At 46.1% G+C, this 16,452-nt stretch overlaps 1 protein-coding gene across 8 annotated transcripts in view; it reads left to right on the forward strand.

Moving 5' to 3' along the window:
- Positions 1-2,111: 2,111 nt before the first annotated feature.
- SLC8A1 (solute carrier family 8 member A1) overlaps positions 2,112-16,452 on the forward strand; it is a 308,637-nt gene continuing 294,296 nt past the window's right edge. For 4 of the 8 annotated variants that reach the window (XM_080686583.1, XM_080686585.1, XM_080686584.1 and 1 more), the window contains exon 1: positions 2,112-2,333. The gene's annotated coding sequence lies outside the window, so the exon portion shown is untranslated. The remainder of the gene's footprint in view (positions 2,334-16,452) is intronic. The other 4 variants (XM_080686587.1, XM_080686589.1, XM_080686588.1 and 1 more) reach the window with 1 other exon arrangement.

Raw genomic sequence — 16,452 nt, forward strand, 5'->3', positions numbered from 1 at the left:
TTCTTAGAGAAGAATGATTCCTGAGAACATACAAGACAAGAAGAGGCTTCCAGTTTCCTCCACCAAGCCCAGTGCCCAAAACCCCTGGCTGGAATTCAGGAGACCCTTGCTGCTAATGCAAGTGAGGGCCTCATTCAGGCAGCATCACCATCACTAGTACGTGATGCAAAAGTGCGGATCCCAGGCCTGCTCCAGATCTGCGGCAGAAGAAATGACACTCCCATGTTATTCACACACACATGCTTGTTTGAGGAATATTGGCCTAGAACAGTGACTTTCAACCTAGGTTACATAGGAATCAACCAGGGCCCTAGCCGGTTTTGCTCAGTGGATAGTGCGTCGGGCTGCGGACTAAAGGGTCCTGGGTTGATTCCGGTCAAGGGCACATGCCGTGGTTGTGGCCTCCATCCCCAGTGAGGGGCATGCAAGAGGCAGCTGATCAATGATTCTCTCTCATCATTGATGTTTCTATCTCTCTCTCCCTCTTCCTTCCTCCCTGAAATCAATAAAAATATAAAAACAAAAACAAACATAGGAATCAACCAGGGAACATAAAAAAAAAAAAAATTACTGATGCCTGGGTCCCACCCCCAGAGATTCCAAGGCAATGGGTCTGGGGTGTGGCTTAAACACTGGGATGTTTAAAAGCTCCCCAGGAGATTTTCAGGGACAGTCAGGATTGAGAGCCACAGGGATAGAGGCAGAGGAGGGCTCCTTCCATTAGGCCCTCTTTGCCTCAGAGTCAAACAGTGGGGTTCCTGGTCAGAATCTCTTTTTCCTATGGGCTGGCTGCCCCAGATCTGCACTGTAAGTATGGGGGAGGGTTCTGCTAAGGAACTGAACTTTCTGCCTAGTGCTCTGCAGCTCTCCCCTTCCCTCACCTTCCCCAACCCCCTCACTTCCATACACACACCTTGACAAATCACACCAGCAGCGAATATCTACTGGTGCTTTAACAATACAAACTCGGAGTCCTGCTTGAGAGCTACAGCATCAGACTCTCAAGAGGGGACGCTGAAATCTGCATTTTTAACCAGCTTCCCAGGTGTCTGACGTGCAGCCAGGTTTGTGAACTCCACAGTAGGTCTAGCCTTCCAACCTGCCAAGTCATTAAGGATTTGTAAGGATGAATGAGCTGTCAAGAGAGCCAGGGCCTGGTGCAGCGCTCCTTTATTAATTATGGGGAAGTGATGTATTGGCAATGATAATGCTTCTCTTGGAAAGGGCAGCGAATGGTTCGTGGATTTCTGCATCAGATCTTTCCCAACTCAACCTTAATGCTCAGCTGTTACTCCTCTCTGTAGTTGAAAAGCTGCGTGGCTTTCACATTAAACAGCCTCTTGATCATTATTCCCAGGTGAGCTGCACTCTTTGAGGGAAATACCGGCACGAGGAATCTTTCCGAGTTCTTGGCTGGGGAATACCTCTCTCCCAACCCCCACACCCTTATCTGCTTGCGTCAGCAGCTACTACCCAGCGTGTTACTCTGCAAGTCTGATATGCGGGAAAACACGGAGTGAGGATTTAAGAGAAAAAGCAATGGTATAGCCCCAGACCCCTTTGCTAAAAGAAAGCGTCCTTTAGCAAAGGGCTAGCGTGAAGGAAGAAAGATATATCTGATTCACAATCGCAGAGGTGAGAAATGGGCAGGCGAGCTGGGGTTGGGGCTCTGTCTGTGGGCGAGGCGAGAAAGGTTGAAAAGAAAAGTTGCAGCGCGGGTCGGTGCGTGTAGCCCACCGGCTGGGTGCGGAAGAGCGCTAGCGCGCGACCGGAACGCACTGCGGGGCCGAGAGCCGGGAGGAAATCGAAAAATCTCAGTGGCAGAGGCCGGGAGGTTGGAAGGGCTCCCCACCCGCTCGGCTGGCGCTCCAGAAACGCGCCGGCTCCACTGCCAGGTGGTAGCCCAGGGCGCCGGGGAGCGCGCAGGGGGCCGGGGCGCGGGGACCCGGCGGGCCGCGGCGGCGGGGCCGAGCGCGCGAGTGAGCCAGTGCGAGGCTGCGGGCGGCGGGCGGCGGGCGGCGGGCGGGCGGGTGTGCGCGGGGGGAGGAGAGCGCGCGCGCCGCCCGGGCCCCGGCCCTCCCAGCCTCCCGGCCTCCGCGCCTGCCTCCCGCCCGCGCGCACCGGCTGCCGGCCGCCGCCGCTCCTGTTCGCGCCGGCGCTGCACGGGAGCCTGCCCTGCGCGGGAGCTGCCCGCCGCCGCCGGCTTCGAGCTTTCCCCTGAAGATGGGAGCGACCTCTTTCTGGTCGAGAGCGATTTAAAAGGAGGGCGTGCGCGGTATTGCCTACTCGCGTGGAGGAACGGGGGACGGTCCATCCACGCTCCCGCAAACCAGGTAGGATCTTATGATGGGCAAGCCAGAGGGATTGGGTCCGAGACGGCCAACTGTTTTCCATTTGTTGTTCTTAAGGCTACACTTCCCGCCGCTTTGACAAAGGACCGGCTCCTAAATGTGTGTGTGTGTGTGTGTGTGTGTGTGTGTACGCGCGCACATATTTTCCGGGTGTCCGGGGTTCTGGGGAGTGAGATTGCTCGGGCTCGTGTGTCTGGGTGTGAGTGTGCCTCGCCTTCAGTGCCGGCTGCCGGGGAAGAAAGGGCTGCCCGGGAGAGATGCTGCACCCTGCACCGCACTGGGCTCTTAGGATTGAGGGCGCGAAGGTCTCAATGCACCCGGATTGCAGCGCTGCCGGGTCCAGGCATCCCCATTAACGGGGCTCCGAGGTCATCCCGCTCCTGGTACTCCCGGGGGTCTTCCCCAAGGCCACACTTGCGAGCGCCCTCTTTTCTGGCGGGCGCTGGGTGCTTCTTCACCACGGACTGCGGAGCAGAGGGAGGTGTGGCCCGGGCCGGGGACTGACAAGGGGAACACGCAGAGGGGAGTGGGCTGAAGGGCCCCCCTTTCTGAGCGCTATGCTGGGTGTGCGTTGTGGATTCTGCACACACAGGCATCTCCCCCACGAGACTGGAAGGGAACTTTGCAGCTCCATTATCTGCCTCTGGGGCTTTAGGGAAATGGTCTGTGTTCTGAAATGTGAGGATACCCTTCTTGGCTCCACCTTAACGAAGAAGAGGGAGGTCTTATGGGTGGACAGTAGGTTAAAGAACCCAAATCCGCCCAGGCGATGCTTTTTAAAAACACAGAATGTGTGCATCCTTGATTTTCAAATTCCCCCACCCTCTTTGGATTCTGTTGACTGATGAATGGTTTGGGCTGGCAATTCATATTTCCCTCTCCAGACAAAGTGGCAGTGGGTGGGTTAAGGGCAGAGTGATCACATTTAAGGAAGAATTTTTTTTAAGAGAGTGATGTGCATGGTGCCTGCAGTCGCTGGAAAGAAAGTCGTGCTCTGCACTAGGTATCTATTTTACCCCCCCCCCCCCCCCCCCCCTTAGCCTGGCTTCCTTGCTGGTGGCTCTGTCTCACTCCTGCTAGTCAGCCACTGGTGGTTGTGAATATAACAATACAAACTTTGTCCTGCTGGAGGTGTAAAGACTAAAAAGAGAAAAAGGGATATCAGTAGGAGGTGTAGTGGAAGAAGCTCTTTAAACAATGACAGCTATGGCAAAGACAGTACAGGCATCTGGATCATGGAGGAGCTGGCAGAGTAGGGAGAGACTCTGATATGATCTGGTTAAAGGCAGAGCTTGAGTATTTCCAAATATGAGCAATAGGACATCCACACTCCAGCTTCTGCGTGAAGATTTCCTACGGGAAACCTTGGGAGCAACCAGGAGGGGATTCACAAAGTGTAGGTCCCACCCATGTCCCCAACACACACACACACACACACACACACACGCACACACACACACACTCCTCCCCCCTCACAAGCTGCTTTCTCTTTCTCTTCCAAAGCCATTCCTACAGCAAGTGGAGAAAGGAGGAAATGTATCTAAGGGTTTCATTCATTTCAGATAAGAAAACAAAGCAAAAATTGGAATGACTGTCTTTAGGTTCCTCTTTCAAATCCTGTGCTACTTGGATTTAGCTTTGTGGGTTTTGCCAAACTTGCTTTAATTGGGAGGTGAGGCTGGTGTGAAAGGAGGAAGGAAGGGAGAGCTAGCTTCATTTGTGTGTGTGTGGTGGGGGGGAGGGGGGACGGAGATTCATTTATTTTGTCAAGAAGCAAGATGTGTTTTCTCACTCAAATGGTTTTCATTTTATAAATTCTGCCTGCTTGAAGGATTCCATTTGGATCCAAGGGCTCTTTAGCTAAGATTTCTCCCAGCTACTATAAGAGGATTCATGCTTTCCCCCCCTAAAATGGCTGTTGTCTTTTATTGAATATGGAATGCTTAATTCCTAAGGGGGGAGAAAAAACTAGACAAAGGTAAACTACTATTCACTGTTGAGCTGTGCAGACGTTGCAAAGGATGTAAGTGTCCATGACAATCAGACTTCATTTACTCTGTCTTGCAAGCTTAGCCAGGTTGGAAGAGGAGAGGAAGGAATGAAAAGAATATGAAGGCAATACTTTATCACCTATTTACCTACCTACCTATCAAACTGTCTATCTTTCTATTTACTTTTCACTGTTACTATTTAATTGTTGCCACTGTATCTTTTTGGATGAAGATTGAGAACTAGATAACCCTTTTGCTGACTATGAAGGGGAATAAAATGCATAGCAGTGCAGTATTTTACCTCCAAATAAAATCACAGAAGGAAGGTGAAATGTAGTCAGTTAACACCTACAGGACTATTTGCAAGAATTACGTTAATTGCTCTTTTAAGCTTACTATGTTTTGAGAGAAAAAAATATTCCAAGAAAGCTTCAGCATTTTGTTAGCAAGCTATATTTAACATGTTTTTATCAGACAAAAATAGACTTTTATTTATCTTGCAAAGTAAACGCATGATTCCTTCCCTCTAAGTACTTCATGTGTTTCTTTGACAAAATAAATGATGAGGAAAGCTCTGCAGATCCAGTGAAGTTGCATTCCCTCTCTAAAGCAAGTTACAGCATCCCTTTAACTCACGGATGCATTTCTTCCAAAGAAAGTGAATTTTAGGGCTTTACTATCTGATTTTCATGTTGCAGTTCAGTGAGAGAAGCCCTTTCTCCATGATGCCTTCAGATAGAGGGAGGATAGCATGTAGGTAATAAGCCATCTTCCTCATCAGCATGGAACTAGATAAGATCAACACAAACAGAAATTAAATCAGGACAAAGAAATACACAATTAAAACAGGAGGGCAGAGCACATAGCTTTCATCGTTTATATTTTTGCAGAGTGTGTGTATGTTGCTTTTAACTGAAAATTAAATTGTTGCTTTACATGTGCTAAGAACTTAGGAATCAACACGCAATCTCTCTCTTCTTCCTGATCTTTCCTCCTTTTTAAATTTTATTTTGTCTTCTAAGGGATAAATGTCTCTTGCCAGAACATCTTCCCAATTCATCCAGACCTCATAGTTAGACCCCTCACCAGAAAGAAGCTCTACAAAATTGTCTCCCATCTGACCAAATTCTCCTGCTCCCTCTTGTGGCAAATATTCTCCCTGACTCTCCCAAGGTTCCAGACTCCCATCCAAGCATCATTTAGAACTCCCTTAGCTGCCTATCATTTGGATTCGAATTCTCAGTAGTAATTGTGGCTCACCAAGCCAAAGGGTTGCTGAGCAAGCTGTTTTCAATTTTCTGTCTGAACAAAGGGGTGTCTAGGGCCTGGAGACACATTTGCGATTTAGACCCATTGGAAGGGAATAGATTCTGGGAATGTGAGCTTTTGGAGTTTGCCTGAAATTTTGACTTGGACTTCGGGCTACTCTGGTGGGACCTCATCAAGTTCAATGGGGTTATTTCCAGTTTTATTTCTCTTCCAAAAAGGTACCTCTATCTCTCTTCCTGACTCCCTCTCCCTCTTCAGCCTCTCATTTGCGCACACAAAATATATTTTACATAATACATATTTTGAAGACTCAAACTTATCAACGATGAGTGTCTCACTGGGGTTTGTAAATCAAACAGCCCATTTTCTGAACTGGGGACTCCTAGGGTCAGTTACTCTTCCCAGTATGGTTTTATCAAGAGCAGTTCAGAATACAAATGAGGAGGTCAGTGCCTTTCCCAATGTGTTGGGTTAACTTGGGAGATATTCTCACAGCGCTTACTGCCTCAAGTGTTTTTGGCAGGCTCTCTTTGCTGATAGTTCTGTATTGAACCCTAAGTGTTTTACTAGTGTATCTGTGTTTGTGATTGTCCTTTGATCTATCCAGCCAAGGGAGTGTAGTAAGTAAGTAACAACAAGATCAACAAAGGTTCACAATCATATTTTCTCATTGCCTGAAACTTCCTAGCCAGTTTCAGGAGAAGAAGAAGAAAAGTCCTGAGGTGAAGGAAATGTGTCTGTGGTCAAGAACTAGTACATTACAGGTAGCAGTCTGAAGGGATCTGAGGAGGGCAAAACATCCCTAGGTACAAAGCATTTATCCATCCACAACATAGGATTTGAAATTCTCACTCTCAGAAACATTTCTTTGAATAAGTAATTCTACCCAGTTGAGCTATAATAAAAGGCAATATTACCTAAGAAGGAGCTACCATTAATTCTCACAAACCTTTGACATCTTATTCATTTTTGTACAACTTCAATTGGTTAATAAGATCAACTGGCAGGTAGAAAGGTCCTGGGGGCCTGGGACACAGGAAGATGCAGAGGAAGTGAAAGAATTTTGAAACGAGGTTGCCATCTAGTCAGTGCCCTCAGAGGGCCCTTCTGGTGGGGAAGTGTGAGGAACCTAGGAGCAGGGCTGCTCAGAGCAGCCAGAGGCAAAGATAAACTCCAGCACTGATGTTGTACATCTGGAGCAGCACCGGGAACAACAATTTGATCCTTTCTTGCAACTTTAATCTTTTTAGAGTCTTCGGAGAAATGGGCAAAATAGGTTTCCCTAGTGTGAACCATATCCGTAAAATCTTGACTGCCTTGTCCTGTTTCATTTTGAAATATTCATACCAGTAACCTAGAAAGCATGTACCATACCAAGGCAGACGAGTGATTTCTTGCATAAGTAATAGACATAGAAAAATACATGTAAATAGTGGAATCCGTCTTTTTTTTTTTAAAGACAGAAAAAGTAATCACTTTGTAGTTGTCATTGTATGTGAAGTCAGCATAATTAATAATTGCCTGGTTGAATCCAATGTGAGATGAAGTCAAACAGACAAGAGGGTGATTCAGCAATTTATTTCAACCAACCATGGTATTTATTGAGCACTCAGTGTATGCCGGGCTTTTCAGAGAATACGGACGTTGGGGCTGGGGCGGGGGTGTTATTTGGCATTTGTTGAGCGCCCACTATGTTCCAGGGACCAATCTAAGCAATAGGTACACACTTTCTCATTTAATGCTTATAAGTGCCCTGCAAGGGAAGCATGATTTTCCCAGTTTAGAGGTGAAGATGATGACTCCGCTAGATAACTTATCCAAGACTTAATAGGGGGCGGTTCCAGTTTTTGAGGATGTTCAGAGCCACATGTTTGTGCCACATTCTCTGTTCTTAGGGATGTCATGGTCTCCAACAAGCATGTCAAACTCGCAGCCCACTGGCCACATGCCTCATTTGGCCTGTGTTAGCCTTTGACTTTGACTTGCTAGAACAAGTAAATCCTAGCCGAGTGAGATAGATCGCTGCAACTAATGAGCAAAGTGCTATAGGGTTGAAAGGAAGAAGGGAACGTTGGGAAAGGCTTCATGGAGGAGGAGGCCTTTTAGTTTGTGCTCAGAGAGTGAAAGGGACTTTAACGCTAAATAAAGTCTAGCTATTTGGGAATAAACAGCCTCAGCTAATTTATGACAAGGACAAACCTGGGGCAGTGTTAGGGCCATTTCCAGACTTTTCAAATCCGCTGCCTGTCACAGTCAGGACCATGCCCTGGGGAGCTGTGGATCTGGAACAAATGGTCCCATAAGCCACCTCACAGATGTATTTTGCACGTGAAACCAAAAGTTATGATTAATTTCCAACACAGCCTTGAAGGAGAGAAGCTGTAACAGACTGAGGTCAGGCAAGTGACACCTGCCCGCCTGCTCCTCTCTTAGGTTGGATGGTTATGATTTCTGTGCCATTACAGCTGTTTATTCTGTGTTGAGCACTGAATGGCTCTGGTGCTTTCTCCCTTGAGTGTCTTGAGCGTCTGCGGCTCTTCACAGCTGCTTCCGCGTACAGCACAGTACCTAGGACTCTCTTTGTCTGCTCTGCTCATGGGTGGGATCCAATCCAGCAGCAGGTTTAGAGAATCAGTCTGATTGCTCACTCTACATGCAAACCTGAACTTCCCCCAGGGACTGTGGTAGAGCCCCTGAGGGAGCAGCATCAGCTGGGGTAAAGGGGTAGCGTTTGGACAGGTGCTCAGTCATTCAGCACGTGTCTCTCAAAACCTCTCAATCTACCTTTCAGTTGTTGGGGGACGGGAGCCCCTTAGAGCTGAGCCTTGTGAGTTGGTGCTGGGCAAAGTTGAAGGCTTTTTCCCCTGACTCCTCGCTGTCTTCTGCCTGATGTCCAGCCAGCTCTCAGTGGCCTGTTTTAAGGGCTCCTCCTCACCAGTCCTCTTCCTGCTTAGAACCACAGCTAGCTGCTCTGGAGAAGACAACAGATATCATCTCTTTGTGTATTTTTTTTTTTAAATAAGCATATGAAGGGCATATGAAATGAAATAACTTTATAAGAGTTAAATTGGAGGTCGTTGAATTCAGATTGATGCCTCTGAAGTCATTTCACCAAAGTCACATCCCCACCCCCCCCTCCCCCCCGCTAGATAATGTAGAAGGCTCCAGAAATGTGCCTGTGTTTCTGGCCCTAGGACTCTCCGGATGAATAACAGTGACTTCCCAGAGTGCAAAGAGAACTATGACTTTGCTTCTAGATTGAGGATATTGATGAATAAAATGAAGGACCCTAGAGTACTCAGACTAACATTGTTTGCATTCAGCAAATGGTATATGTAACACCTGTGCCTCATTTTCTTCATCTATTAAGTGGAAATAATAATAATAGTAAAGAGCCTTATGGGGTTTTTGTAAGGAATAATACATAAATACTTGTAAAACTTGGAACAGTTCCTGGCACATGAGTGCTCAATAAGGATGGTTTCTTATTACATGATAGGTAGGTAGTGAGAGAGCCCCTGTTCCTGTCTGTGTACCTCTACACGGTGGGGGTTGCCACAGCAGGTTAAGGAAGACAAGGACATACACAATGACATGCATCATGTCTTTTAAAGGGCCACATAACATTTTTGGCTTTGTGGACTATGGGGGTCTGTCACAATTACTCAACACTTTTGTAGTGAGAAAGCATAGGCAAGACTTAAATGAATTGGCATGCTGTGTTCCATAAAACATTATTGACCCTGAAATGTGAACATCTTAAAATTTCACATCATGAATTATTGTTTATTCATTTTTTCCCAAATCTTTAAAATGTAAAAATTAATTTCATGGGCTTTATAAGAACAGGTAGCAGGGTAAATTTGACAAATTTGACCCGTTGGCCATAGTTTGCCAACTCCTGACACACAGGTAGATTGTGAGAGATACAAAGGCAACATTAGTGGGCTTGAGGAATCTTCTCAATTGGTTGGGTGTTGCGTGAAGAGAGATGACCTAGAAACCCGGAGACCTTGATTTAGAGCCTAGCCCTGTCATTTCGGAGATGTGCGTCTTTGGAAAAGTGTTTTAGGTTATCCTGGCCTGAGTTTTCATGTCAGGAAAAGAGGGAATGGACGAGGTTGGATGACGTTTAGGGAATGGACTTCCAAGCAATAAAAGAAGTTTTATGAAGGGGAATTGGACCTTTGAGATGGATCGTGGAGGACGGGGAGAAAGGCCTGAGAAAGGAAAATGTGGTACCGGTTTGGGTACTTTGCATTTGGTAGCTCACTTGACCTGGGAAGGTAAACAGTGCTGTGGAATGGATGATGACCTCGGATGCCGAAGTGAGGGATTAGAATATCACAGCTTCAGGTTGTTAGCAAAATTCCCCAATTTTTCAAATCAGGCTGGAAAAGGGAACGTGACTTGTCCACGGCCCATGACTCCATGAGAGCCTAGTCCAGCACTCATTTATTTTGGCCCCCGGGGCCAGTGACCCTTCTAGCCACCACATTGCCCCCCAGCAGTGTGGTAGAATGCAATTAACTGCAGCTGCATGACGTGACCTCAGAGGGGAAAAGTCTCATGTAAATGACAGAAGCTGCTTTCAGTCCTTTCTAAAAACATGACCTCATACCCCAGTGTATCTAGCAAGGTAGGTCGTGAGTAATCCCATTTCAGAGAAGGGTCATTGCAAAACTGCCAACCCAAGGCCTTGCACTCCAGCAACCTTTTGCCTGGCTTCCTGCTGCGTGTCTTAAATTTCAGCTCCCATGTTTTTTCTTCAGCAAAGCCTTTCCTATTCCCCTAGTACAGTGGTCGGCAAACTCATTAGCCAACAGAGCCAAATATCAACAGTACAACGATTGAAATTTCTTTTGAGAGCCAAATTTTTTAAACTTAAACTTCTTCTAACACCACTTCTTCAGAATAGACTCGCTCAGGCCGTGGTATTTTGTGGAAGAGCCACACTCAAGGGGCCAAAGAACTGCATGTGGCTCGCGAGCTGTGGTTTGCCGACCACGGCACTAGTAGGTCAGGTCTTCTGTTACTTACTCTGGTAGGATGTTTTTTTTTTTCCTTCACAGCATTTATCAGTTAATAATTATGTTTCTGTTTTGTAAATATTAAATTAACACCTGTTACCTGTCTTCCCAGCTACATAATAAATTCCAAGAGGAGAAAGATTGGGTCTATGTAGTTCATGGGTGTAGTCCCAATGCTTTGTACATTGCCAAGACACATAATATACATTTCTGGAATGATTGAATGTTCTCTTGTGAGTCATAGAAATGGATGAAAACAGCCCTTACTTAAGCAAAGGCTAATAGGCAGAAGTAACTGTCTTCACTTGTTGATGAAATGGTTAATATTTCTTCCTTCATTGGCTTTTTTCTCTACATTTTTTAATTGGTCATCTCTTATGGATCTTCTGATCACAGAAAGACAATAACCTCATAGTCTTGGCATAGTTATTAACATTGAAGTCATAACACTTAAGCCAATATTAAAACAATTCCTTAACTACACGAGTATAGGGTTGGCTTAAAAGGCATACCCACTAGATGCCTTATTTTGTAGAGAAACTTTATGTTTCATAAACTATGCTCAGAGATTTGTGTAAACATTTCATGGTTGCCCATAAGCCGTTCAATTTATTCCTCTAAATAATAAAATGTGGCTAGCTCCTTTCTAAGTTGCTTCTATTTTAAAAATTAATTTGTTCTGTGTGCATATACACTCGGCTTTAGAGCCATGTCGCTGAGTGTGTTGTCAGGAACTTTAGGAAATGGTAACATCGAATATTGATGAAAGGTCACCATTACCTGAGCATCTATCAGCTTGAGGTTCTTCTTGAAATATTTATGTTCACTTCCTACTTTTGCTCTCCTCAAGAGCATCTTATTCTTTCAAGGACTGTGATTTGCAGGAAAATTGAAAAGACTTAGAAACCTCAAGTTTGATAGGATTCCATCTCCTGAAAACAATCTACTTGAAGATGAAGCTTAACGACTCAGGGAAAAAGCTGATGAAATTCACCAGCCTCTACTCACATAACCAGCATGTTCCTTGTTTAAAAAGATTTTTTTTTGAAAAGGCATTCTAAAGGTTCCTATCACATAGCTTGAAATTGGATTTTGTATTAAAACTTCCCCAGTCCCAGGGAGTAGTCTAGAAAGCAAAATGAGTGACCACAAGGATTTGCCGTTGAATGGAACTGAGTGGGGGAGTAGATGACAGCCATAAAGAGCCTGTCATTTAAAGAGCACAGCTCTCCTCAGCGTCCAAGGCTTCTAGCTTGGGGCTCGTGTTGCTGCACGTTTTCTTCCTCTGCTCAGGACTTGTGTACGGAACCTAGGAAGCAGGTCTCTGAAAACGCCATGCATGCTGGGCCTTTGTCACATGTCCATGAATTGCCCTAGCAATCCTTACCTGCTTTTACTTAGAGAAGGCAGAACTAACCTTTGGCAAAATTATGAAGTAGGTGTAAGTTATTCCCTGTGCTTTAGTCTGCTTTTTTTTTTTTTTTTTTTTTTTTGGGGGGGGGGGTGGTGGTGCTGTGATCTCCTGCATGGGTTCATTCTTCTCTGCCCTCCCCCCTCCTATCCCTCCCCCCCCCCACACACACACACATCACACGCATACACCAAGGGCTTCATGTTTCGATGCTGCCTGGAGTCCCAATTTGTGAGAAGGAAATGTTATCTGATACCTATTTCACATCACCGTCTTCCTGATAGTACAGCAACCACTATCCTCTATGGTTTAGGCATCACCTTCTATCAGGTACGTTATTTAAGTTCTTTTGCTCTCCAGTCTGTGCTGGCTAAACATGCCCCCGGCCCTTTGTGACACATCTACCCAGTTCTGCCCTTTCAACCCTTTATGCCAGTTTCCCTCAGGGCAAGGTGCCAAGACTGCCTACATCAGAATCAACTGGGAAACTGGGTAAAATTCAAATTTTGGGCTTCTTCTTTGTAGCTACTGTATATCTGATGATGGGGCCACTTATTTGTGTTTTGATGTGCTTCCCAGGTGATTCTTCCATGAACTGAAGTTGAAGAAGCATTGCTTTCCATCATTTCTTCCTTCCCATCCCAAAGGTCCTCTTACTCTCTCCAGCTTTGGTCACCCTTCCAGTCCTCGCTTTTTGGGGGATTTTCCACATTCTTCCGTATTCATGGTCACTGGAGGACTGTAAATTCATGCAATGCAAACACCGTGTGTTAATCATCTTCACAATCCCTAGCGTTTGGTCTGGTGCTTTGCACCTAGAGGCCACTCATTAACTGCTTGATGAATACATGAATGGTTCGCTCTCTAGAACTAAAAATATAGACAGGGCTATACTTCACTCAAAACAAACAAACAAATTTCTTAAGTGGAAATATCATCAAGCTAGTGGGGAAAATGTAGGTAGGAAATCTTTTTGGTGACTCAGATATAAATGCAGGTATGCAACCTCATTTTTTTTTTTTCAGTGTATAAGGTCAGACATCAAAGAAAGGCTGTTCTTTCTCTACAGAGTGGATGGTGAACAAATTACTATCTGAAATGATTATTATTGCCCACCACGAGGCCCCGGAAAGATCCACAGGGTACACAAGAGATGCTCTGAGGCCCTGCCTCCGGCGCTCACTACGCTTGGAGTCTCTCCGTTGCAGGACTGGAGGCTGCGCGGTCTGATGTTTCTAGGACTCTGGTTGTCCTAAGCAAGACCCCGGGTGCATTGGCCTGGGAACTGTGTGGTCCACTTGGAGTGCATCGAGGTGCACCTATGGCCGCACTGTCTGAAGGCCTGGGAAGCCTCCCCGTTGCTGTGATTCCGAGGAACGGAAGAGTTCTGTCTTCCGTAAAGGGGACCCACTCCTTGACTCTTGTAACGCCCCCACTAGAATGTGAACCTCAATGGGGATATTGTCTTACCCATCTTTGCAACACAGTATCTGGCACACACGAGTGTCTAAGAAATACTTGGCAGGCAAGACCGTGAATGAATGTGTTGTGTTCCCATTTCTTTGGATAACTTACCAGTTTTTAAAAAAATTGTTTAATGTCATAACCCTAAGCCATCTGTGAGCGGCATTGAAATTCTTCAAAAAATATTGATTTATTATTATTTGAGCAAAGTATTAATGTTTTATGCTAAAATTTGATATTCTCCCAGCTCTACTCATTGTCCTCTTTTAGTTTAGTTTTGCTGGCTCACTGCTAAGAGTTCCTTCTCTCTTTTCTTTTGTCCTGACCACGTGAACAAACCTTGAGATTATTACATGACTTTGGCGTGATTTTAGACCTCAGATTTTAGCTGTGACCCTCTAAATGGATCATCTTTTCCTTGCTATGGGATGCATAGGAGTGCATACAAAACCCTTCCTTGGGGTCTGGGGAGGCAGGAGACCAGCAGGGGAACATGAAAGGCTCTGATGAGATAGTGCAAACTAGCACGTCTTCAGGTGGGAGGAAGGCTAGTCCGTACTAAGTACCGAAGGAGCTCTTGCTACCACAGAGCAGTAGTTTCACCTACATAGTGAAAACAAGCAAACGAAAAGGTGCGCCATATGGGAAATCGTTATGGTATAATCCAACGTGCCTGTCACGTATGTTTGCCTGACTTCAGCCAGTTTACTTTTATGGAAGGTTTATTTTTCTCACTTGTAAAATGGCAATGTAGTGCCTCCTTGCTGTATTGTCAGAAAGGTCAGGGAGAGTGGGTGCAGAGCAATCAGTATAACATCTGGGACAAAGCGAGGGCTCAATCAGTGGTTTTAGTCATTATTGTCATAAATGCTCCAACCCGGGTCCTTATAGTGCCCTTGGCACTGGCGTAATGAATCAGGGGCCATCCTGGCTGGCTTACCATAGAGCTCTCTGAATTCCTCATTATTTATTTATGATCGGAAGACACTCTTCATTCTCCAGCTTTCTTCCTCCTGCCCATATTTCCATGTCAGTATGCAGATTTCATATATTTAAAGTTAAATTCTGGACACCCTTTGCCTTTTATGGGCCCTTTGCAATTGAGGAGATTTTTGGTTGATGTTTAACTGGATGTCTTTTTATTGTACTGAAAGGAAAAGAAGATATGCTTTGTTGAGAATGGCCAAAATATTAGGACCCTCTCAACAGAGCGGATGGTCTTGGCATTCCAGAAAAATTCAGCAAGTCCCGGAAGACCCACCACCCGCCAGGTGCTGGGAAATGTCCAGGCCCCAGCCTCTCTCTTTGTGCTGGAGACCAGTTCTCCACCCAGGAGCTCACACGTTCCTCTTCTCCACCTACCGCTGGCATTGGCTTTTCAGTATGATACTCATTTTAGTGGTACACTTATTGGCTCATTTTACGGAACATTTTTAAATGCAGGTGCCAAGGCCCACCTCCCAGATCACATTTGCTGTCAAGAGATTCTGTGAACCAGCACACGACCCTATTTGATTGTATTCACTCAGGGTGCCGGTCATGTGCATCGTCCATCTGCCAGCCTCTGCTCGAGGAACCAAAGCTCCATCAGTGAGCAAAAGAGACAGATCCCTGCCCTATTAGAGAGGGAGAGGCAATAAACAGAACCATTAGGTAAATTGTACAGCACAGAAAAATAATGTTCTGTATAGGAAAACAAAGTAGGGGAAAGGGCCCAGGGGGACAGCTTACGACCTTTTAATAACTTCTTCATTATCCTAAATCCTAAACCCATCTTTCCTTTTGTGGCCATGGTGCCTGATCGTTACCCCAGTCACTTCCTTGGATGAATGTGGTGGGTGTTTTCTGACATGGGACAGGATCCTGACTCTAGTCCTGTAAGTTCAGGCTGAAGGGCTTGAGTCCCTTACATGACCTCGCACTGCCTTTCTCCTGAAAGTACCTGTTCCAGTTCGTCAGGCAGCAAAGAGGAAACTCTCATTGGAAAAAAAAGGTAATGGAGAGAGACTGTGGAAACAGAGTGCCTTCCTGAGTGTGGCCAAGCCTGAATGCCCGAGGTTGGGGGCCGGGACAGTAATTTGCAGCCTCGATGATGAATAGTCAGATAAGGAAAGTCACGCTCTGGCATCATCTCGTTGTGTAGAAGCATTTGGATGTGCTTTTCTCAGCAGTGCATAGAAATTGTGGTTGCTTTAATGCTGCCTTAGAACAGATTAATTACTTAGCTTTGAGGCTCTCAATCAGCAAGCATTACATAGAAGGGAGTTCCAGGCCCTGAGGAATGAGAGACAAGGAGTTCCTTGGAATAACCCCAGCTGCCAATCAACAGGAGGAGATTAGGCCACCTCGTGCACCGGACCAGTGGGCGCGCCGAAGGTATTCCTTGTCTCTGAGTCAGGTTCTCCTCGGTAAGCAAAACGGGGATAGCTCTTCGCAGGGAACCCGCTGCCCTGCTGCAGCACGAATCCTCGGGCCTGTGTGGTGGATTCTCTTCCGCAGGCTTCCTCCACACAGGCAGTCTGACGCAGGCAGTGCATGCTTCCATGCCTGCGGCCTCTCCCTTCAGCACAGGCTAGTGAGTTTACTCAGGTGGGTATCATCTCACCGTCCTTTGCCAGTTCCATTTCTGTAATCTGTAGGTGCCCGGGTGGTTTGATTGGCTTTAAAATAAATAGTGAGCAGAAGATAATTTGGGTCTTCCTGATCCTGCACTGCAGACTCATGTGGATGATGTGGTGGGTATTCCGAGAACTGGCCATGAATGCAATAATTGAACGGAAACTACCAGTAAAACCAGCCTACCCCTTGTTACAGAGTTCGGTGGAGTAGATCAGGGCCAGACAACTGACCAACACATCCACAGCTTCTATTTCCTGCTTAATTTTCTTGTAAACGGAGATTTGAGGGGAAAGTCAGGAGGGTCAAGTAGAACTGCT

The sequence above is a fragment of the Plecotus auritus genome (genome assembly GCF_963455305.1).
Source record: "Plecotus auritus genome assembly, chromosome: 8".
Lineage (NCBI taxonomy): Eukaryota > Metazoa > Chordata > Mammalia > Chiroptera > Vespertilionidae > Plecotus > Plecotus auritus.